Genomic DNA, 23,226 nt, shown 5'->3' on the forward strand with positions numbered 1-23,226 from the left:
GATGAAAAATAGTATCCTAGGAGAAAACTCAGGAGAAAAGGTGAATTGCATATGGGACAGAGCACCATATCCTCAATTATGAACACCACTGGTGATTTATGTCAGAATGCTTTTTTAAGTTTTTGCAGCTGAACAATTCTGCACAGAAACATTTAGCATTACATTTGCTATCCCACATACAGCTGTTTAGGCCATACTGACTTAAACAGCCAGACCCTAATGTTGCACTACTGCAAAGTCAACCACATCTGCCCATACTGTATATACAACCACAGTGCAACCAATGTAAGGCCTCTTTTCTATGGGCAGTTGATAGGCAGTGAAATGCCTGTCTAGCTCTCACAACTGCATGCTGCTGTCTGGTAACTGTTCACTGCTTCCTGGCAACTGCTTGCTGAGTAAACAATTTAACTACCCGTGGAATAGAGGCCTAAAGCAATATACACAGGTCAAGTCAGGTGTTTGACTTGTTTACCCGCTACTTCGATCATACAAGTTTAAACCTATTTGCATACGGCATAGCCTGAATTCAGGGTGCAGGTGCAGTATGGTGTGACTGCTGTACAACTTTTTATTTGTAGATTAATTGTGTTATACATGAATCACCATTATTTAACCTGCTTAGCTCTTTGTTATTTAAATGTAAAACAAAAATACCCCTAAGAAGTGCAAAAGTGCAAGTGCCCAAGAGTGCTTTCATCAGGTCCTGAGGAAAACAGATGTGCTAGCATCATCACACTCTGCTCAAGTCCACAAGGGGGCATGTCTAGGACCAACCTTAAGGTAACTAGCAGGAAAGTGTGGTCTCCTGAGTGACAAGGACACTGTAGGTGGTTGCAGAATCTCACTCTGCAGTCAGTTATACAATGTCTCAGTTTCAGAATACAGATCATATGCACATCTGATAGGTAAAATACTATTTTTTTCCTGGTGTTCCACCATAACCACATCTGTGTCTCAAGTACAGTGTTTACCTAACATGCTAAGCACATGGTAAATACTATGGTTTTAGATGCCTGACTAAACAGTTTATGCAGTATTACATTACTATACAGCTAATGGTCAGTTATTGAAATGAGTGGCAGTCATAGCTTATGACCTCTTTCTCAAATGACAGAACAAACCTTAATACCACACAACCATTCATTCTTTCTAAAAACAGGACATCAAAGTAACACATATACGGTATTCTCCAAAAACACAAAAACTTTAGAAGCAACTCTGAACTTAGATGTCCTCCAAGTTTCAGTGCAGCCCTGAATTCCCCCTCTATATAGCAACAATTCAGTATCTGGCTCCAGCATGGTTTTTCAGTTTCTGCATCCAGCATGGATTTCCCTTGGAGCTACAGCTGTAGGCGGAATACATTTCCCACAGTCCCTCTCATGACAGTCTAAAAATAAAAGATGTGTATCGGAAACATTCCATATAACAGTTATTGGCAGAACAAATCCCATAATCTACTATTCAACGCACACATAAAACATCATCAACAACATTAAGCGTACAAAAATAATGTCTTCTCTCACAGGAGGTCATTGTTGTTACAAGACAGAGTAGTATGACATTTGTCTGCAAATGCAATATGGCCCCTCATGTATGAAGCTGATGAAGGGGAAGATGTGTCTTGGTTACTGATGAATCACAAAACAAGCACTTCTTCCTAGATCACAACACTCACCAGGATGTTACTAGAATGAGCCTAATTAATTGTGGGTACAGTAAAATAAAAACACTGAGTGTGTGTTCTGCTTCTGCCAACATGTATAATTGATAGTGAGAATGGAGGAGATGGCTTGCCTATTCCATGGGCCCAATACACACAGCTAGCAAGAAGGAGGAAGCATCCATAGCTAGCATGACATCACATAAACACAGAATATTTGCCATGGCCTCAATTATAAGGACCTATAGGCATGAAATGGCTGGGGACATGCTGATCATGCTCTAAACATACATATGGCAAATGTTTTCAGGCTATTCTCCTGATCTCGTAGTCCCATTACTGCAGCCAGCAGCATTCATGAATATGGAAGTGAGTCAAAACTCCATGTCAGGTGACTAACTCCCACCATGACAGTCTACATGCAAAGCATGTGCAAATACAGCTCACAAGTAGTTTGAAAGCAAAATAGGCAATAAGAACCTATTTTCACCAGCTCTACCATAATCTGTTAGGCTTTTGCCTATGTAAATATGAAAGGGAGGTATCAAGATCATCTAGCTCTTCTTAACCCTGTTTGGTCATTAAAAAAATGACTGATCCCCTTTTGTAATCTGGCACTGAACGTGTTAAAATCTCTACAGGAAGGGAATCTTCTGTCATAGTATGAAAAACGCTTTTCAGCAAATCCAATCACCGCTGCAGCCATGCCCCTTTCACAATAAAAAAACTGTGTTTTTACTACCATGGAGAGTGCATTATAATGTCTCATGTTTCCCTGCTGCATGCTCTGTCTGGGTAGGCTGCCTGCATCAGTGAGGGCTTGTATATAGCACTAAATCTGCCAAGGCTATTTATAGAGCTAACGCCTCCTAAAACACTGTGACCATGGAAAAGGTGAAACGGTTATATTTTACTCTTTCCAGTAATCAGTCTGCCAGTTTTACACGTCCCTGCTGGAAAAATCAGCACTACAGCCTTCATCACCATGCAATTTACATGTCTGCTTGTGTCCTGCTGAATGAATAACATCCTATTCCATGTGCAATCACCTCTGAGAGCTTGTCTCCCCATCCACACTCACTACACCTTCCCAAAGTGTAGCATCCATGTAACCAGATACAGTGCATGTCATCTTTCCTTCCTCCTAGGCAAGGGTGAATTCTGCTTCAGTCATAAGCATTACTTCCAGGCAGCACCACTACTAATGGCTGCTTTACTACTTCAGTCTACCGGTAATATGCATACATATACACATGATACACAAGATGCTCTGTGAAAACTGCTCCATCCTTTTATACATGCATTAGGTAAGTGAAGATGGATAGTGTACACATAACATATAGATTTACAACAGGAAAACTGTATATAGGAAAGAAGCTATCCATCCTGTGTACGGTTTACAAACACACACAATGTATGCCATGGCTGCCTGTCATAGATAGTAAAGGGTATGGTATATATACTGATCTTATATTTCATGCTTCCTTTGATTTGATTAGCACACCAACTGTCATTGCATTCAAATATATACTGTCCAGTTGCCATTTACTGATTATTTGCAGTATACCTGGAAACTTAAAGGAAAAAAATGAAGGTGGTGTTCACACATTACCTTCTCTTCACCTCGGTGGGATCAGATATTCTGCAGATGTCAGCCCCAGAAAAAGCATCCCATGAAATCCTAGTTAAACAGGCTCACGGCCTAACAAGCAGCATCCATTTCCATCTCCAGCAGCACCTCCTGTGTGGCTTTGCTGGAATATCCAGACACAGCCCTCTTGCTGGTTTCCTCCTGTGAGTGTGTGTGTGTGAGTGTGTGTCTGTGGATTCTGCCTCTCTGCACAGTGTTACCACATCCCAGCATCACCCTGCTAACGGCTCTCACATAGACACTGGCTGCAGTCCAGGGTGCACCACACTAATGTTCATCTTCAGAAAAAAGCACAGAATTTCAGAGTCCTTGCCACACTACGAAGAGATTTCACACACAGGCAGAACATGCCATTGGGAAGAAGGAGGGGTGAGAAAGCTGCTTCAGCTCCAATGCTTTTTCCCCTGGCTTTTCCTGCTGGTGCATTCCTCCTTCTTTTTTAATGACTCACGTGCAGACAAAAACACACTTTAAATGAAAAGAGGCTGGCTGGAGGTGGGGGAAGGGAATGCCAGAATAAAAGAAGCTGCTTACACTGGAGATGCTGGCTGATGTGTAACCAAGCACCTCAGCAGGCAGGCGCTCATTCACACTGGGGCCCTGCTCTACATGCTGCAGCTCAACATCTGGCCTGTAAGAGCAGCACGAGGACTCTTTTCTCAGGTTGCCATGGAACACAGACATCTTTGCATCTAGATGGGCTGCCTCTCTTCATGGCAGCTCAAATCGTAAAAACATTATATATGTATGTATATATATATATATATATATATATATATATATATATATATACACGGGTTGGACAAAATAATGGAAACACCTTGAAAATCTACAGGATATATTTTAATATGGTGTAGGTCCAAATTTTGCGGCAGTTACATTCTCAATCCTCTGAGGTATTGAGTCATAAAAATTGTGAATTGTTTCCAAAGGAATTTTATCCCATTCTTCAGTTAAAACACCCTCCAGTTCTTTTAGAGAAGATGGCAGCGGAAATCGACTTCTTACTTGAATCTCTAATAACGACCATAAATGTTCAATTATGTTGAGGTCTGGGGATTGTAGTGGCCAGATAAGATGCTCAACTTCATTAGAATGTTCCTCGTGCCATTCTTTAACAATTCTAGCTGTATGGATTGGGGCATTATCATCTTGAAAGATGGCATTCCCCTCAGGAAACAGTTCTTGAACCATAGGATGAACTTGGTCGCCAAAAATTCCTAAATAGTTTCTGCTGTTAATTCTTCCATGAAGGGAAATCATTGGCCCGGCGGATTTCCAAGAAATAGCACCCCAGATCATCACAGAACCCGTGCCATGTTTTACGGTTGGGAGAAAGCAGTGTGGATGAAATGCTTCTTTCGGCTGTCTTTAAACGTACACTCGGCCGGAGGTCGGAAATAAGGTAAACAATGATTCATCAGAGAAAATCACATTTTTCCACTGCTCGAGGGACCAATTCTGGTGGTTTCTACACCACTCTAAAAACTTTGAAACATTTGTCTTTGGGAGCAGAGGTTTTCTAACTGCAGTTCTTCCATGGAATCCAGATTTGTGCAACTCCCGACGAACAGTTTTTGTGGAAACTGGGTTCTGTAGGTGTCCATTCAGCTCTGCAGTGATTCTAGCAAGCTTTTCTAACAATTCGATTTAGAGTCCGACGGTCTCTCTCAGACAACTTCGACTTTCGTCCACAACTGTGCTTTGCTGAGGACGTTTTTCCTTCTCTTTCAAAGGCAGCCATTACTTTTGAGATAGTACCTCTTGAAATGCCAAGCATTCGGGCACTTCCTTTTTGAAAGTCTGAGAGATCTGCCATTTTTATAAATTATAACCAACTTTGGTTTAAATATCTGTAAAAAACAATTATTTTAATTAAACATCAAATAACAAAAATAATAAACAATTTTTTTTTACATATGTCAAGTTTTGATTGCTTAAAACATTTTCAAAAAAAAAATGTTAGGCGTTTCCATTATTTTGTCCAACCCCTGTATATTTATCGACATGTTAATCAAATTTGTGGCAAGTACTTAGCCGTTATCCAAGTCTGTAATCACATTGGGTTTGTGTATTTCCGGTACTGTGCACTGATCCATAATCAACAGATTTGTTTGTTTAATACAATCTTCCACACATACCTTGTAAATATGTACTGAAGACCCACAACTTGTAATGTCATGGTCATGAAAGCAATACTTATTGTTATTTAGTATTTATATAGCACCAACAACTTCTGTAGCGCTTTATAGAGTATATCATCGTGAACGGATGACTTCATTACAAAGGTTGGGGTTTATTTGTCAGCAAGTGAACCATCAGTTCATGAAAGGTCTAATTCATTTTGACAAGGGCCAATTTGTTTTGGGTAAATGACTGGGTCAGAACATCCCAAAACAGCAGGGTTTGATGGGTGTTCCTAGTATACAGTGATTTAAATATTTCAAAATTGGTTCAAATAAGGGAAACCACTAAACCAGTGACAAGGTTATTGATGCTCAAAGCTCAATTATACACATGAACTGCCTAGACTGGTCTAATCCCATTCTTGAAAAACATAAAGGATACCCAAAGCGAAATCTTTTGTACAATTGGAATTAGCAGACATGTATAGGCAGCAGCAGAGATCTCTCTCTGTATGCTTAAAGCGGACCCAAACCAAATTTGTTTTAATTCAAAAGATTTAGTTGCACCACTCTGACACATACAAATATAAATAAACACTCCTTCAAGCCTATGAGCATTTCAGTGCATGCTTTTCACCCTTCTCTTTTCATAACTAGGGTTATACAGGTGGCAGCCATTACTTCTGAGCTTAGTAGGAGGTATTAGATTATGGGTGTGTTTGTCATCAGCTACCCTCCCTCACAGGGGCGTCGTCTATGTGAAATCTCATACAAGCTGAGATCACCTCCCCTGTGACATCATCAGTAGCAGGCTGTGTTTTTTTTTTTTTATCTCCTCCACCAGTTTGCCGGATTCTGTCCCGGCATTATGAAAGGAATGGAGGGGTTCCTCCAATAAATGTAAAATATGTGTAAAATATGTTATATTTGTCATGCAGCTGAAAAAAGGCTGCTATTTATTATTATAAGTTAGAAAATAGATTTTATTTCTGAAATCTTGTATTTTGAATTTGGGTCCACTTTAATAAAATGCATACAGTTATTCTTTGTTTGATAAATGAGGTCAGATACATATCACTATACTGTGATATAATGTCCAATGTTAGATAATGCCCAGTTCTGGATACAGGCCTGCCCTGCCTTTCCCCATTAGACTGATGGGCCCCTATCCCAAAACACACCAGATAAACACCTTCCAGTAACTATACATTTCAACCCTGGGATCACGTATCCGCTTCCCCTTCCCCCAACATTCCTGCATACAAAGTGTGCATAATCCTGCATGTCATTGATCATCTCTATTGAAGACATCTATATACACAGCATGAAGTTGGGGCAAACAGATGAAGGGCACAATACAAGTAGAGGAATGTGACTCTGTTAAGGTTCCAAAAATCCATCCATCCACTAACAGTACCCTGGTGCTTGTAAAGCACCATAGAATTGTCTGAGAACATTCAGGAATGCACATGTGCTGTCAATGGATCTTGTAAAGATGTGTTGCTGGGTACACAGCAATGCTTGGAGGCAATCAGCCCGCACAACTGTTGTCAGTTTCTTGTGATGGGTCTGCATCTGGCCTCTAGGAACACTGAGGGATGTGGATCTACTACAGGATCCCTTTAAAGGACAACTGAAGTGAGAGGGCTATGGAGGCTGCCATATTTATTTCCTTTTAATCAATACCAGTTGACTGGCAGCCCTACTGGTCTATTTGGCTCAGTAGTGTCTAAATCACACACCTGAAACCAGCATGCAGATAATCTTGTAAGATTTGACAAACATGTCAGAATTACCTGATCTGCATATGCCTGTTCAATGTTCATGGCTACAAGTATTCAAGGCAGAGGATCAGCAGGATAGCCAGGCTACTGTTATTGCTTAAAAGGATATACATATGGCAGCAGAATGCCTTACTTCAGATAAAAGTTTTAGTAGAGGAACTGATTTGTTCTATGTCCATTCTACTGTTGAAGCAAAGTAATATTTAATTGTTACAATTTATTAATGGAGGCTGTCTAGATGGGTCAGTCACACCGCACTTCCCCCCCTTGAAATCAGCTGAGTCAGGTGACTGCAGGAGTCTGAAGTTTCAGGTGTGTCCTCTGGGAAGCAGAGCCGAGACCATTACATATTTTTTTCTCCATAACTTTCCTAAGAAAATAGTTACTTTCCTGCAAACACTTTTTCCGTACTGCAAAGTCAAGATGTGTAGAAAAAAGATGTGGATAAAGAAGGCGTGGCATCTCAGAGGACCGATCAGCTAAAACATAGTTCCATTTTCTTAACAGGATATACCGTCAAGACAAAGTTATGTCTTCAATTATGCTGGCAGCAGGAAAAGGAGCTGGCAGCTGGATGCTGAGTCAGAGAAAAGTCCATGAAAAAACAACTTGAGAAAGGAAATGGATCGATACAGAGCTGCCCTGTGCTCTGTATTTCCCTGTGCACTCATTGTCTTGTCCTCTGCAGTGCTGATGATTGTGTCTGCTTATAAGTTTTCAGCTATGGTATATTCCTAATACAGCAAAGTAGTGGGATCTGATACAGTTCTTTGCACTGGACCATGAGGCATGTAAATGTGCCACTACATTTATAAACTATCATATGTTTCTATTGTTATTTTCTTACACCCTATGGGAAACGTATAGCCCAGCTCCTAGCACAAATTCATTTTAAACTGAATAGAGGAGTGTAAAAGCATTATCAGATTGTTACTGTTCTATCTGCCTCCGTTGGGAAAAGTTCCATTTTAGCCAGGGACCTTCAGGTCTCCAATGTCCGCTGCTGGTGTGACCATGGCAGGAAGTGAGGAGCAGCTATCAACATTCTTTTACATTCATTTAAAATAAATAAATACATGTTGCAGTCTCTGCCTATTGGAGAGATGTGCTCACACTCTTTAGGTTAGCAAAATTATTCACAGTAGAAGCACAGATAGCAACAAATATCTGAAAGGGGTTCTAATGCTTTCCCACTAGCACTAGCACTGTGATTTGGTGTAAAATACAATATAAACATTTAGTCAATATGCCATAGAACTGTAAAATGAATGTATAAAATAAACTTAAAGAGTAATGTGATGCAATCACTTGTCAGAGGCTATTGTGGTGTATTATTGAGTTCAGTACCATACCTATTGCCATGCCTATTTGGCTTTAGGCCAGGGGTCTCAAACTCAATTTACCTGAGGGCCGCAGGAGGCAAAGTCAGGATGAGGCTGGGCCGCATAAGGGATTTCACATGTCCCCGCCGCGAAACGAGGGCTGCAGAGCCTCTAAATCACCCGGGGGGCAATCCGTCGGCATTTCCTGGAAGGGGCAGAGCTTTTAGCTTCAGCTCTGCCCCTCCTGACGTAAATCGTGGCGGATTGCCGCCTCTGCCCGCCCCTCCCACTCTTCCTTCACAGAGAGGGGCGGGGAGAGGCGGCGATCCGTGCGGCAATTGACGTCAGGAGGGGCAGAGCTACATCTGGAAGCTCTGCCCCTCAGTGCATTCGTGGATGTTTGCCCGGGGGATTTGGGGGCTCTGCAGCCCTCGTTTAGCGGCGGGGATGCGGCGGATTACTTGGGAGCACTGAAGCGAACCATAAGGTAAAATAGGCAAAAATAGTTCGCTTCCGTGTCTCTTTTACTTTTGCCAGCGGGGGCCACAAAATAATGTATCGAGGTCCACAAATGGCCCGCGGGCCGCGAGTTTGAGACCCCTGCTTTAGGCTCTTCAAACTAATGATGGAAAGTGGCAGCACCTAAATTAGACAGTAAGTGTACTTCCCCAAACATCCAATGACATTCCAATGTCACTTTCTGAAGGCAAACATGACTTCACAATTATTATTAGGTAAGTTGTGACCATATGAAGCATTTTCTCTAGGTTTTATGCCACAAAAGATATTTGTCTAAACTGCTCATTAATCTCTATTTGGTATTACCGTCCATAGCCCTGCCAAGAAATATCATCTGTTTATGGTCTGTTGCAGACATTAGAGGCTGCCATCTTTATTTCCTTTTTAAAAAAATGGCAGTTGCCTAACTTCAGTAGTGTCTGAGCCATCCACCTACAACAAGCCTGCAACCTGAAATGTTAGAAGCCCTCAACTGCATATTCCTTCAGGGTCATGGAACCAAAAGCTATCAGAGGAAGATGATCACTACAAAAGCCAGTCAGTAGCCATTTCAAATACAAATATTTGCTGGCATCTTCGATGTTCCTTTCGGTTCTGACCCCTGTAAGGAAACACATATCTATTAATTATTTATTGTCTAAAGTCAGGAAAATTAACACTTTTTAAAGGACCCCCGAGGTGAAAATAAACTAAAGAAATAAACAATTGTATCTATCTTCCTTCTCCTAAAGTGACAACTGGCTGAAACTAAATGCAGACAAAACTGAAGTCCTTCTGATCGGAGGGCAGCGCATGACAACTAAACAACTTATCTTGCAGTCTTCACCACTGGGAATAGGAGGCACTGATCTACACAGCTCTGAGTATGTGCGTAGCCTGGGAGATATAATTGATGGAGATTTACACTTCAGAACTCACATCTCTGCTGTGGTGAAATCATCCTATTTTCACCTGAAGCACATCCCAAAAATCAAGCACCTCATCCCCCCAGAAGATCTACCAACCTTAGTTCATGCCTTCATTACATCCCGACTGGACTACTGCAATACTCTCTACCTTCCAAACAAGGACTTGTACCGCCTAGAGCTGATACAGAATACTGCTGCCAGACTGTTAACCAACCAACCCCGTCACTGCCACATAACGCCAGTCCTGCACTCCCTTCACTAGCTACCTATAAAATGGAGGGTCCTATTCAAGATCGGCCTATTGACATTTAAATCACTAAATAATCTGGGCCCAGGATATATGAAAGAAATGTTACAGCTGCGTAGCAATCCCTGCAATCTCAGATCCACAGGTTTTAATAATCTAGTCATACCCAGAGTCCACTTGGAAACTTTTGGTCCTAAAGCCTTCTGTCATGCTGCTCCTATGATTTGGAACTCTCAGCAGATCAGGACAGCTTCATCCCTGAACGTGTTTAAATCCAGACTGAAAACCCACCTGTTCAGTTTGGCATTTGCAGAAATATAACTTTTGTTGTGTGAATACTTCATCCTATTACCAATTACTGAATCTGAGAGAGCCTAAGCGCTTTGAGTCCTATGGGAGAAAATCGCTATAGAAATGTTATTGTATTGTATAAAAATAAATAAAAAAATAGTGATTTTTATTAAAAAAAAAAAAAAACCCAGCTGGCAGCAGCGATCAGAGCCCACCAACAGAAAGCTCTGTTAGTGGGCAGGAAAGGGGGGGGGGTGTCATTTGTGTGCAAAGATGTAGTGCTCTGCAGCGAGCTATTAAAGCTGCGGAGCATCAATTAGTAAAAAATAACCTGGTCACTAGGGGGGTGTAAGCCTATGGTCCTTAAGTGGTTAAGGAGAACACACAGTGCTATTCCGCAATGTAAGTGAAGGTGAGGTCAGGTATGCTTCTCATACATGCCTGAGGTTAGTCCATCTACTTACTAGAAGAGGCCATTCCCTGACAGCTGAGCATGCTATGGCCTTCTACTCATTTCAGGCATCATTTCAATACATTTAGATGACTATTAGGCACATTTAATAAAAACACTTGCAGTTATCCCTGCTCATACTGCCAAATGGCACTGGTGGAGCACTTCTTAATTTATGGAGAACTAAAGTTAGATGTGTATTTTTCACATTTTCCACAGGCTACAATAACCCCAGACAGATTAATGATCTTACTATTATCAACCGGTTACAGACCTGATAAATAAACATAGGGTAGAAAGGAAATTGGAGAAATTATAAGTCAGTGAGAACTGGTAATAATGCTAACATGGATAAGTTAACCCCCCTCTGCTGCGGCCTGTAAGTTGTACTCATAACTTCAATTACGAACAGGGTAGCTATGCGTAGCTCAAAACTGGCTAGGTTCACACTGTGCCTGTTGTTGGACTATGCCAGTTGCCTAACGTCTGTGCTTATGTTCTGCTTTTAAAGGATACCACAACTGACATGTGGCATAATGAGATAGACATGGGTATGTACAGTGCCTAGCACACAAATAACTATGCTGTGTTCCTTTTTTTCTTTCTCTGCCTGAAAGAGGTAAATATCAGGTATATAAGTGGCTGACTCAGTCCTGACTCAGAAAGGAAGTGACTACAGTGTGACCCTCACTAATAAGAATTTCCCCCTTTTTTATCTCTTTCTTGCTCTCAGAAGCCATTTTCTTCTAGGAAAGTGTTTTATAGTTGGAATTTCTTATCAGTGAGGGTCACACTGTAGTCACTTACTGTCTGAGTCAGGACTGAGTCAGCCACTTACATACCTGATATTTACCTCTTTCAGGCAGAGAAAGAAAAAAAGGAACACAGCATAGTTATTTGTGTGCTAGGCACTGTACATACCCATGTCTATCTCATTATGCCACATGTCAGTTGTGGTATCCTTTAATACTTTATTGGCCCAGAAGGAGTATACAGATTTGATGCTTTGACTCTGGTCTGATGCCACTGGCTGCATACATTTTGCAGGTGTGTAACTTTAAAACAACTAAAGCCAAATGCTCAGCATGACAGCCAGGCAACTGGCATTGTTTATAAGAGAATGAAGATTGCAGCCTTCATGTTCTTCTCTCTTCAGGTTCAATTTAGACATGTTCAAACATGTCCTTTGTGTCTGTTGCAGTGAAAGAATACAAAGTCCCATCTTGCACTACTTTTTGGAAAAACGGATGGATACTGGACGTGTCATAGACAGCATGCTATCTATGACATGTTTGTTACAACAGACACCAATGGATACAGGCAAACATTGGGCAGCACAGAAGATCATATATTGAATCCGACCACTGTGACCATCCATCTGTGTTATCTGGCAGGAGTTTTTACCTAGCTAACAGAGACAGAAGATCAGCATACCAACTGTAGAAGTCCTTTGTAAATGAAAGCACAATGGCAGCCTCCATATACGGTATTTCACCACTGCTTCATTTTAATAACATATCCCACAGTAAAAAATATGTGTAAATAAAATAAAACAGTTTCCCCATTAGCAGAGGTTACTGAAACATCTACACAATGCAGGTTTTGATCACGATACACTTCCATGTCTTGTGTTCCACTTATAACAAAAACTGATCATCTCTGTCACTCTCTCCTGCTCTATAGCAGATACATAGATAGATAGATAGATAGATAGATAGATAGATAGATAGATAGATAGATAGATGTCTATCGTAATGACTTTACATAGCTTGTTGCTTGTTACCTAAAATACACACAATTATTTGACCATATTATAAGGCTGGATGCACAGGACGCATGTTTGAATCACATGCATTTGCTGCAGACTGGAAAACACACACACATCACACTTAAGGTGGCCACTAACGGTCCAATTTCTAGTGAAAAATCGTTTGAGCGATCAGAAATTCTGATCGGACGAAAAATCGTTCACTACACCATCAACTAACCAATCTTTGCTTCCTATCTATCATGACCACCAAGAAAATCCAAATTTTCATTCGATGAAAATTCATTCGGGCGACATTTTTTTCACTCGTTCACAATCGATTGTGTCCACCAATGGAGATTATTTACAACCAATTCGATCAAAATTTCTGATCGCTCGAACGATCTTTCGCTACAAATTGGACCGTTAGTGGCCAGCTTTAAGGTGACCACTAATGATCCAATCTTTTTCATCCAATTTTACCAAATCTATGTAGTAGAAGGGTAAATTGTGTGAATGAACTGAATGGATAATTTAGGCAGTTACCTTATATTACATAGAAATGGTAAGATTGGATGAAACAGATTGGATCATTAGTGGCCACCTTTAGTGAAAATCTATCAGCCCCATTGCACATTGCGATTTGCAATGTACCATTTTAAAATGACACAGCATGTTGGTTTTTCCCGTATATTGTATGTGAATCGCATACAGTTTGCATACATTTGCTGTAAGATGTAATTATTAGCACCTTATTGACCGTCTCTTAATAGCCATCAATCCAATTAGAAGTGTGGAAGCTCTATAACAGCTGCAGTAAGCAGAGGGACCTCATACTGCAGCTATATATCTGCCAGAGGGATAGAGACATCACCAGCATGCAGCCAAACCTGAAACGCCAATGACAGGACTGACCCTATAATGTAAGCGGATGATTGTATTTAGGGCCCTTTTACACTTAATCAGTTGCTCTCATTCTATAACTGAAAGAAAACAGATTTTGAAAGTAATGCCCATGTTTTCCTCTGGCTCAGTACCCACTATACGCATTTTAACTGAAAGCTTTTTCAAAATGCACTGCTATGAAAAAAGTGCATACTGATGCACACTAACGCATAGCTACGCATTAAGTGTAAAAGGATCCTTAGCAAAAAGAGATTTCATTTGGTGTATTATTACAATAGAATACAAGAATATGAAATATGTATATACCTCATATCAACAAAAAACAGTGCATATATGCTGTGATGCTTTTCTTCTTTCTATGCCTGAAAGAGTTAATATTCAGCTATGCAATTGACAGTTTTTCTCCATTGTTACCCAGTCTGACTACTGATAAGGAATTATAGCCATAAAATACTTTGCTCTAGGAAGCCCAGTTCTCTGCCAGGAGAGGATATATACAAATGGTCTATAGTTCATATACTGGAGCACTCTGAGACACAGAGATAGACTGTTAGATTCAGCTGCGGCAAAACAATGAATCTGTTGTTTTAAGTTTTTAAACATAACATAAAAATCTGGGATATCTAAAAGTCATTTTTAGGAGTAGGAGGATAGATACAATTGTTTATTTCCTCACTTTGTTTTCACTAAAGTGTCACTTTAATGTATGTCATTCTACTATATGCTGACTAAAGGATTATTATTATATTTCCCAAAGCCTTTTTCCACTGCGGAGGGACTGGTGATTTAAAGCCCCTGACCCTATTTGTCACATGTGGGCTGAGTTAGCAATTACAAATCAACTGCTCTGAAAGTCAAAGGTTAGAAAGCGGCTGAAGATATGACTAAAAGTGGAGATTTGTGAGGGACAGAATGGCTGAAAAGGGACTGGAAAACCCTATATAAGAAATCACTTCTGCAAACACAAAGCTCAATATCAATCAAATTTACTATGATTTCTTTCTATTCCCTATGTGTCAATACGTTACTTTTTGTCAGATACAATCATTTGTTACCACTGTACAACCAGTGACTGTGTGCTCGCTAGTTCTCTCTAGAGTAAATAATAGGACCAATAAAGGGAGACGTCTCTGGAAATGGACACCCTCAAGTGATTGGCCACTGAAGGAACCAATGCACTGCTGGCTGTCAGCTGTACCTACAGGCCAAGCAAGGGAAGCATCAACCAAGCAAGTCACTAGAGGTGCTGAATAAAATGCCAATAATTCCAGCTTGCATGCATAAATACAGACTGCATGCAGCTTTAAACCTTGTCCAATCAGAAATTGACAGGAAGTGCATTTGATTGGCCCAGTTTAACGCTTCATACAATTTGCATTAAATGTGCATGCAAGCCAGAATTGTTAGCATCTAATTGACCATCTCTAATAATCACTCTGAGCAACACTGTGGATATCCAGAGCTCTATGATGTTTATCTATGAAGGCTGGACATTATTAGAGAACATAAATAATGCAGCAAACATGGACTGGATTTTTTCTTTTTAAATGACAACTGAAGTGAGAGGGCTATGGAGGCTGCCATATTTATTTCCTTTTAAGCAATACCAGTTGCCTGGCTGTCCTGCTGATACTCTGCCTGTAATACTTTTAGTCATAGACCCTGAACAAGCATAGGCAGATCAAGTGTTTCTGACATTATTGTCAGATCTGACAAGATTAGCTGCATGCTTGTTTCTGGTGTGTTATTCAGACACTTCTGCAGCCAAATAGATCATCAAGCCTGCTAGGCAACTGGTATTGTTTAAAAGGAAATAAATATGGTATCCGCCACATACCTCTGTACTTTAAGTTGTCTACCATTAAGTGGCAACCAAATTAAACTACTGGAGAATAAAATACTGTTTCCTAATTTATTTTTTTAAATAGGCCCCTTTCTGTGTGCAGTGGCATTGTTAGAAGGAAAGCTAGTGAGGAAAAATCGACTTAACCGCGATCGAGATCAACATCATAAAAACCTGGCAGAGGTTGTGACTCCTCCCAGCATTGTCCAAAACTAAAGAGAATGTTGGCTGGAGTTCACCTTTAAATCTGTGGCAATATGACTGGACACACCTGTGGTCATACATATCCTAATATACAAAACTAGTTTTCATTGTTCCAATGTCCGAAGTCCTTCCAACCTAACTATAGGCATTGTTTCCATTCTGTCTCCTGATGAAGGGATGTAGAATTTAAACCCTTTTACACACATCCAGTTTTGATTGGCCAATTTTTCCCTTTCTGTATAGGATAAAGCCTGGTACACACTTTCAATTATGACTGGCCAATCATTGACCAATTTTACCATCTCCATGTAGTACAACGTTTTACCTACACAATCTGTTCATAGTAATCCATATCTATTGGCCCTCATACATGGAGGTGATAAAATTGGTCTGTGATTGGGCAATCGTAATTAAAGTGTATACCGGGCTTAAGAGCTTACCTGCATAATCTGCTGACCCTTATACTATATGGAGGTAGTAACATTTGGATGTGTGTACCAGGCTAAATTCTGTGTGCCAGAGCCAGGACAGGGTCCTCCAGCACCCAAGGCAGAGACACCAAAGTGCGCCCCTCCATCCCTCCCACCACAGCCATTACACACTGATTGCTATTAGACTACCTCCCCAACACCTTAATCTCTAGTTATCTGGCTTACAGTCAGTGGCGTAGCTAAGGTGCTGTGGGCCCTGATGCAAGTTTTACAGTGGGGCCCCCCAAGCACTCTATACATAGCAATTGATACAGCGCACCAAAACCTGCCAATGGCAACTACAGTGTCAGAGGTGCAAGAAGGGGATGGGGAACAGTTTGTTAGTGATTACCACCATTCACAGTATCTATGGAAGTGATAATTATGAGCACAGGACCAATAGAGAGCTAATACTGTAGTTGAGGGAGGGCCCTTCGGGGCCCCTCTGGCACAAGGGCCCCGATGCGGTCGCTACCTCTGCACCCCCTATTGCTACGCCCCTGCTTACAGTCACTGCCATGTATCCCATTTTCTTATTTCTCTCTGCTTCAAACATAATAGGGCAGTGATTTGCAAACTTGGCTCTCCAGCTATCAAGGAACTACAAGTCCCACAATGCATTTGCCTTTATGAATCATGACTGTGGCTGTCAGACTCCTGCAATGCATTGTGGGACTTGTAGTTCCTTAAAGTGAACCTCCGGACTAAAAATCTACTCAGCAGAACTGAAAAGGCTTGGTGTTTTTTTAACAGTTTCACAGCATCAGAACTTTGTTTTTCTTACCAAAGCATAATTTTTAGCTGCATTTTTATCTAAGCTCCACCCATCAAAGAAAAAATCTTGGGCTTTTTTTCCCTGATGCTGTGCAGAGCATGGTGGGATTTCCTATGCTGTTATTCACATTGCCTAGCAACTGGGAGAGGTGCTCAGGACACAGGACAGTTGGAACTCCCTGTCACCTCCTTTCAACCAAAAAGATGGCTGCCCTCATGAAATCAAACATTTGCCTGTTCTTTTAAAACAGTGTGGGTAAAGGCCCATACACACATTGGATTTTTCCGAACGACGGGTCGTTTGAACGTCCCGTCGTTCAGTCATCCGCACGCCAAATCGGGCGTGTGTACAGATTGTCGTTCGGGTGATAAGACTGATTTTGAGCGATCCAAGACCAGTCTTATCACCCGAACGACAGTCTGTACACACGCCCGATTTGGTGTGCGGACGACTGAACGACGGGACGTTCAAACGACCCGTCGTTCAGAAAAATCCGACGTGTGTATCGGCCTTAAGAGATTATATTACCTATCTATTTTAATTAACATAACTAATGTAACTTAATGACAGTATGTTTGTTTAGGCTAAAGTTCCTCTTTAACAGCTGGAGAGCCAAGTTTGCAGATCACTGCAGTAGGGGAATGATAGCTGAGTGAGTTGTGCGCCCCCTTCTACTCTGCACCCTGAGGCTGGAGCCTCTCCTGCCTCTGCCTTTGCCCGGCCTTGCCGTGTGCTGACCTATGATCATGTGGTATAGAGCATTTCACAAGTGGCATCTCACCAGAAGGGCACCTCCCCTCATTATAAAGCCTGGTACACATTTTCAATTATGATTAGTCAATTACTGACCAATTTTACCACCTCCATGTAGTATGAGGGTCAACAGATATTGAATACTATGAGCAGATTATGCAGGTACCCCCTCATTGTATTAGAGGCGTGATCATCAAGACAGCCAGGCAATCTGAATTGTTTTAAAGTAAATAAATATGTTGCCTCCATATCACTCTCAAGTCAGGTGTCCTTTAAAATGAACTTGACCTCAAAAAGACACAGATTTTACATTCGTAATAACAGATATTAGTCCGGCAGCAATATGGCAATAGAGTAATCATTTATTTTCTGATGGCAATTCATATTTCTTGTACCTTCACTGTACAGAATGAGAGCTTAAATATCCTGGTCCTTCTTTCCACTGTTATTACCCACAGAGTAATAACAGAACTGGACTTTAGCAAATTTAATAGGACAGTGAACTGCAAAGCAAATTGTTTTGCTCGTAACCCCCACTTTCTACTGATCAAATCCCTGCCTACTGAGAATAACTTCATATAAGAGATTATTGTGTGGGCGATCTAAATGAAATCTGTGTTGACAAAGACAAGGCTCTCTCCAAAACAAACATATTTCCCACTACACATTGTTTGAAGAGCAGTGCTCAATCATCATGCTGCCAGTCATCCTGGGGATGGCTATTCTAGGAGCACACTTACAGGATTGTCCTGTGAGCATGCTGGGTGTACTCCAAGACAGAATATGGAGAGGACACAGCAAATCACACTACAGATTACCCAGCCCAGATGAGGTTTGGATAACTTATTCAAAGCCTCTGTGTAATCAGTGTAATATAACAGGGCTGTTTAGATGATCATAGTCACATAATAATATTGCATATCTTCGGCACGGCAGGTTTGCGTGCTTCTGCATTCACTCTGCGAACATGTTTTCCCAGAAACTATTTTTTGCGTTTGTTTGTGATTTTTAGGATGCAGTGGAATACGTTGTTAATGTGAATATGCATCTTACAGAAAAAAAAGCTGTTCAATTCAAAATTGTGGGAGAAAAACGTGGATGTCCGATTCCGGAGCGGACAATTGACTACAATGGCAAATCCACGTTTTGCTGTGTGTGGCTAAACACTCACGGATATAAATATTGTCTGTAAACTAAACTAATATCCAGTGCTGCATAATATGTTGGCGCTTTATAAATACAATAAATAATAATAATAATAATATAAGTGTGCTCCCTGCCTTTTAAAGAGAACCCGAGGTGGGTTTGAAGAATATTATCTGCATACAGAGGCTGGATCTGCCTATACAGCCCAGCCTCTGTTGCTATCCCAAACCCCCCTAAGGTCCCCCTGCACTCTGCAATCCCTCATAAATCACAGCCACGCTGCTGACAAACAGCTTGTCAGAGCTGGCTGTGTTTATCTCTATAGTGTCAGTCTGCTGCTCTCCCCGCCTCCTGCAGAACTCCAGTCCCCGCCTGCATCCCTTCCCTCCCTGCTGATTGGAGGGAAGGGACGGAGGCAGGGACCGGAGCTATGCAGGAGGCGGGGGAGCAGCTGAGACTGACACTACAGATGTAAACACAGCCTCACAGCACGGCTGTGATTTATGAGGGATTGCAGAGTGCAGGGGGACCTTAGAGGGGTTTGGGATAGCAACAGAGGCTGGGCTGTATAGGCAGATCCAGCCTCTGTATGCAGATAACATTCTTTAAACACACCTCGGGTTCTCTTTAAGGTTTGCCATACATATTGCTGGCTATTTGAAAACACCAGGGTTGTTTTTATTATTATGATTGTTTGTTATTTATACACCGTCAACATTTTCCATGGCACTGTACAGAGTAGAAAACAGCCAGTAGCAGGGAGGATAGATACATAAATAGTTCAATGCACGGCACAATCAGAACATCCATGTGTGGTTTAAAAATACCCAGCAATACAGTACATGTTCAGTTGATTAGACAAGACACATAACATTTATATCACACTTTTCTCCTAGCGGACTCAAAGCACCTGAACTGCAGCCATTAGGGCACTCTATAGGCAGTAGCAGTCTTAGGGAGTCTTCCCCAAGGTCTCCTCACTGAATAGGAATAGGCTTACTAACAGGGATAGCCAAGATTCAAACCCTGGTCACCAGTGTCAGAGGAAGAGCCCTTAGCCAGTCCAGTACACTATCCAGCAGAGAGAAGAGAGAAGATAGACATTAGGGGAAAGACCTTGCCCTTGCAAGTTTACAATCTATGTGACTGTTTGTAAATTGATGATATATATATGATTGTTCATATGACTTGACTGAACTTACAACACCCCAATAGGTATGTTTGAGTGCAAGTTCAAATACTGAATGTCCTGCCCAGTATAAGAGAAGAAGGGGGGGGGGGGGTCATTTACTTGAATTTTCCTGCCAAATTCCTATTTTTTCTCAACATGGACCAATAGGAAGCCCTAATAGAAATTCAAATACCTGCCAACAGGGCTTCTTCTTGGTATTGCAATGGATTGCGAGTGGAAGGCTGACAAACTCCTAACAATAGAGGAAAAGGGAATTAAATGTGACGTGGTGGGCTTCATAATCTCTCAGGGCCGGGCACTTGATGATGGAAAGGTGGCTCACTCCCCTTCCCAAGTGCTTCCTTCCCTTCTTACCTATGCAGAGTCCTGAGCAGAGTGTAAATGAGAGGTTACTCACCCAGGTCTCACCATTCCACTGACCAGAACTTCCTTCAGTTGGAGCCCCTCTAGCTACCTAATACTTAGGGGCACATATAGCTGCTTAATGCTGAGGATAGCTCTGACTACCGAATAGTAAGGGCCACCTAAAGCTACTTATGAAGGGCAAAGGAACAAAGGGAGAAGTGATTGCTGGGACAGCCAGCACACTTGCGATGCGGTTCAGCAGGGGTTTGTAGGTTCATGGAGGGTGAAGTCTGGGGTACCAGGACATCTGTGCCTATAGGCTCCTGTGATGTAAATCAGGGCCTGCACTCTCTTAGTTATACCAGCCTGGGACATGGAGGTTACTGGGGCTTGGGAAGTAGGGGAATAAGAACAAAGAGGGCAATTCAGGTTTTTTTTTTTTTTTTCTATAAACTATTAGAAAAAAACAAACACTTTTATCCCCAAGATACAATTAGCACACTGCGCATGCACAGAAGCACGCACCTGCCAGGTACTTTAAATATGACATCACTGCTCACTGCCTGGCCTCTGCACACTTATTTGATGTATGTGTGGGCAGGCTGCCATCTGGCTGCTGGGGTGGTTGGAGTCATATAGGGATTTGTACTTGTGCCTACTATTTCATCACTTCATCTGCTACAGCTATGCATGGCCCCAGTGGTCACAGCTCCACAAGTTTGATGGCTTACGCTATTCAGCATCCAAATCTTTTCCCCCAGTTTTTAGGCAATTGTGTCTGCACTGAGCCTGTTACACACTGTCAATTATGGTTTGCCAATCACTGACCAATTTTACCACCTCCATTTAGTATGAGGGTAAACGGATACTGACTGAATACTATGAGCAGATTGTGCAGGTAAAGCCTCATAATACATGGAGGTAGTAAAAGACCACTGTCACCACTGCCATGTAGTATGAGGGTTTTCCTAGACAATCTGCTCATAGTATTCAATGTCTGTTTATCATCATACTACATGGAGGTGGCAGCATTGGTCAATCACTGGCCAATCCATTTTGAAGGTGTGTACCAGGCTTTAGTAAATAAGCACCCTTATGTCTGTAGGTTCCTGCTGTTATTCCTTTACTACCTTTGCTACTTTTCCTGCTATCTAGGATAGATTGCTATCCTCATTAATGTACCCATAGAAATGGACTGAATTCTGCTATATGTAGAAGAGATGAGGCACTAAAGCATACGTATTTAGGCAATGATCATGTCCAACTTGCACTAGGGCCCATGGCTATGTAGCTATGCCACTGTACTCTCAGAATATATTCCTACATCCTGTTTGACTTTGCGGTGTTTAGCTATAATCTCATAATCTGCAAAAATGAGGCAAATAATTACATTCATTAAATGTATTATACCACAAGATAATTAAATATAGACTGATGACATTGAAAATACAAATTAACCAAATTTAATCATGCTTTTTAATTTTAGCACTGTCCCCTGAGACCACATAAGTATTTCCTGTATCATGTAAGCATCAAAATAGCAAACAACAGCTAAAATAAGAACTGACTTCCTGTACTGGTGGATTCTAAGCTAAGCTTAAACTCAGTCTAAATATAAGAACTATAAAAACCATAGAAGTCAAAATATATCACATGCATTCAGTAAGCCTCCCTTCCAAAGCATCAAACAGATGTGACGCAAGTAGCTTTAAACAGTTTGAGTCCAACTAGAAACATGTAATCCATGCCATCAACATTAAGATAATGAAAGTATAGTGCCAAATACGTTCACACACTTGATTCATGTAAATAACGAAATAGTATTGGCCATACATGTGTGGATGGCAGAGCGTGGGTGCAATATAAAAGAGATAAAGATATAATTTGCATATTCAGTAGTGGTGCATTGTGGGTAATCACAGATGTTCACTTAAAGCTGAATTATTGTAAGTAACTTCTGCTTTAAGAAGGCAAATCACACCAAGCATTGCTTATTAGTAGGAGGACTTTTCGGTCTCTTTTAGTCCCATATACTTTCCTAGTGGTTTGAGTCACCCCAAGCTGCTTGGTTACTCTGTTATAAAAGAGATAAGATAAATTAAGGATATGAGGGGCAGAGTTATCAAAATCAATGTAAGGAATATTAGAGCATATCCGGTGCACAGCAAGCGCAGAAGTGGAGCAGTTGTACAAGGTGATTAATCAGAATCCTTCATCTGGACATCTACTCCATTTTTCACCAATTTTGCTCCAGTTTTTCTTGTGAAAAAGTAGAACACTAGTCAGTGTCAAGACTACCATGTTCCCAAGAATACCATGTAAAGGATTGCAGAAGATAGCAGCACCATATAAATATTAAATACGGTATATCAAAAATATTGCAAAGAAAAAAAATATTTTTGCAAAACAAAGAAATAGAACACATACTGCACCAATTTATAGATAATTTCTCTTCAGCAACAGCCTATGGCTGTCTTCTCATGCCTACTCTCTGTCTGAAACACGCCCCCTTTAGCCACAGAGGTATGTGGATAGTGGAGTGACTGCTTCTGTTAACTGAAGCCAAGCCTTCTTTCTCACCACTTACCTTTAATGGAAATGTCATACTAAAAATAAATGAGTTGTTGAAGAAGACATCAGTATCAACAAATTGGTGCAAAATGACTATTTTCCTTTTTAATTTTGCAAAAAGTGCAATTTTTTTTACAAATGTTTTAAGCATAATTTAATACAAAGTTCTATGAAATGCACATTTAATGCATAACATTTGGCTTTTAATAATCCTCTTATTCTTTCCACTGCTGCTTGTGCTGGAATACTGGTGAGCTATTTGTCCCCTTCATACCAAAGGAGTTTTATTCATCAACTCTACTGATTATT

The 23,226-nt window shown here is 41.0% G+C and overlaps 1 protein-coding gene across 7 annotated transcripts in view; it reads right to left on the reverse strand.

Annotated features, from left to right (window-relative positions):
• FRMD4A (FERM domain containing 4A) overlaps positions 1–23,226 on the reverse strand; it is a 527,110-nt gene that overhangs the window by 260,808 nt on the left and 243,076 nt on the right. Inside the window, exon 1 of one of the 7 annotated variants that reach the window (XM_068276151.1) lies at positions 3,279–3,722. The exons of the other annotated variants lie outside the window; for them this stretch is intronic. The gene's annotated coding sequence lies outside the window, so the exon portion shown is untranslated. Of the gene's footprint in view, positions 1–3,278; positions 3,723–23,226 lie in introns of those variants that run through there. 7 annotated transcript variants of the gene reach the window in all.

The sequence above is a fragment of the Hyperolius riggenbachi genome, chromosome 3 (assembly GCF_040937935.1).
Source record: "Hyperolius riggenbachi isolate aHypRig1 chromosome 3, aHypRig1.pri, whole genome shotgun sequence".
Classification (NCBI taxonomy): domain Eukaryota; kingdom Metazoa; phylum Chordata; class Amphibia; order Anura; family Hyperoliidae; genus Hyperolius; species Hyperolius riggenbachi.